The sequence below is a fragment of the Triticum aestivum genome, chromosome 7B, assembly GCF_018294505.1.
Source record: "Triticum aestivum cultivar Chinese Spring chromosome 7B, IWGSC CS RefSeq v2.1, whole genome shotgun sequence".
NCBI lineage: Eukaryota > Viridiplantae > Streptophyta > Magnoliopsida > Poales > Poaceae > Triticum > Triticum aestivum.
Genome location: NC_057813.1, coordinates 121,747,991 through 121,750,510, shown reverse-complemented (window position 1 = coordinate 121,750,510; position 2,520 = coordinate 121,747,991).

The window sequence follows — 2,520 nt, the reverse complement described above, 5'->3', positions numbered from 1 at the left end:
CGGCAAGAACCCTGCCGAGGATCATTGCCTTTCAATTCTCATCTGATCTTGAATATCCTTTGTCTTCACAAAGATCTACATGCCACCATGGAGGTGCCTCCTGAGTCCTGTCCCAATGTGTTTGTTGGTGTTGGAGATGGTGGGCTTGAAGGTGGCTTGCTCCATTGGTGTGGGCGAGCTGCCCCGGCAAGGTTCTTGCCGGGGCTGCCCCGGCAAGAGTCCTTGCCAGGGAAACTTGATTCGCCTATCCGGTCTCTATGGCCTTAGTCCTTGATTTTGCTTTGTTTGCTTCATGCCTTTAGCTTCTCTCCAGCTTCCCTCCCTTGCCCTGTTACGCGTGGCCGTGGCGGGTGGCTCTGACTGCCCGTGCACAAGTAAACGGGTCAAAAGGAGAGCCCATACTTTTGTACACCGACAATGATTCACCCATTGTTGTGTGTTCAATGCAATACGCTTGTCAATGATTTGAGCTCGTTGGTTTGCATCAACTTAAATAAAAAGCATAACCTTGTGCATTCACGGATGCAAGGCTAGGAGGTGTGATCTCAGTTAAAGAGACAAAAATATACCAATAAGGTTAGTCCTTCATCCACATTTGAAGTTTTGCAGATCCTCGTTTTGCATCAAGGTACACCTGAATTATAAATGGAATATCTCATGCATGTTTGTTAAACCATTTGGTATGACAAACACTATATGCTCAAGGAATTTTTGCTTACAATCTAATTTTCTTCCAAACACACCAAAATAGAAATAATGTAATTATCACAGTTGTGGGGATAATTAATTTTATATGCTAAGAGCATCTACAACCGGGCACCTCAAACCCGCCTCATACGCCCGGGCGGGCCACCCGGTCACTATCCGGTCATGAAATTTCGACCCAGACGGGTGTTGGATAAGTGAGCAACTGACTTTACTGAGGGCCAAAAGCCATTACATATACATGTGTGACAAAGTGCGGGCAACCCCTTATACAATGGGGATATACCAGACAGAGACTATACATATCTAACACCTCCCCTCAAACTCATGGTGGTTCAACAACACTGAGTTTGGAGAGGAAAAAGACCATGCTGCGCTCGAGTCTATGCCTTCGTGAAGAAGTCCGCCAACTGCAACTTAGAGGGCACATAGTGAAGAGCAAGAGTCTGATCTTGCACAGCAGCACGCACAAAGTGGGCATCCACACCAATGTGCTTAGTGAGCTCATGCTTCACCGGGTCACACGCAATACTGATAGCACCAGTACTGTCTGACAGTAAGGGAGTCGAGGTAGTAGCAGACACACCAAAATCCTCAAGTAACCATGAGAACCAGATCACCTCAGCCGTCAACATAGCATGGCTCACAACTCAGCCTCTATACTCGAGCGAGAAACTGCAGTCTGTTTGTTTGTCTTCTAGGCAATGAGAGAGTCACCAAGAAAGACACAATAAGCAGACAACGAGCATCGATCAGAGGGATCACTAGCCCAGGTAGCATAAGAGTAGGCCTGGAGCTCAAGAGAGCTGGAGCGGGGAAAGAAAAGGCGCTGAGAGATCGTGACACGAAGATATCGTAAAACATGGAGGAGATGACTATAATGGACAGAGGTGGGGCAGAGACAAACTGACTCAGGATGTGGACATGATAGGAGATGTCAGGGCGTGTAACAACAAGATAGACAAGGCTTCCAACAAGGTGACGATAGCGAATCGGATTAGGAAGGGGGTCACCATTAGAGGCACGAAGCTGCACGTTGAGCTCCATGGGAGTCACAACTGTGCGCTCATCACCGAGAGCAGTGCGAGCAAGAAGATCCTAAATATATTTTTCTTGGGAGATGTAGAAGCCATCAGAGGTGGAGGAAATCTCAATCCCAAGAAAATAGCAAAGTGGACCAAGATCAGTCATCATGAAAGCGAGCCTTAACAAAGGCAATGTAGTCAGAGTCATCACCAGTGATGACCATGGCATCAACATAGAGAAGAAGAAGAGTCCGACCACGAGGAGACGTGTGAACAAACAACACGGGATCATGATCACTGGGCAAGAAACCAGCGTCAGTCACCACAGAGGCGAAGCGCTCAAACCAGGCGCGAGGGGCCTGTTTGAGACCATAGAGGGAGCAACGAAGTCTACATACCATACCATCAGGAGCATAGTGCCCCGGTGGTGGCTGCATATAAACCTCCTCACGCAACTCGCCATTGAGAAAAGCATTCTGAACATCAAGTTGAGAGATAGACCAATGACGAACAGAAGCCACAACAAGAAGAGTGCGAATAGTGGTCATGTGGGCCACAAGAGCGAATGTCTCATCATAATCACGTCCCTACTCTTGCTGAAACCCACGGGCCACAAGGCGCGCTTTGTAGCGCTCAAGAGAACCATCAGAGCGAGTCTTAATCTTGTAGACCCACTTGAAGGTGATGGTACGAACACCAGAAGGAAGAGAAACCAGATCCCATGTGCCAGAGCGCTCAAGGGCAGCAAGCTCTTCAGCCATCGCAAGCTGCCATTCAGGTTGAGTCATGG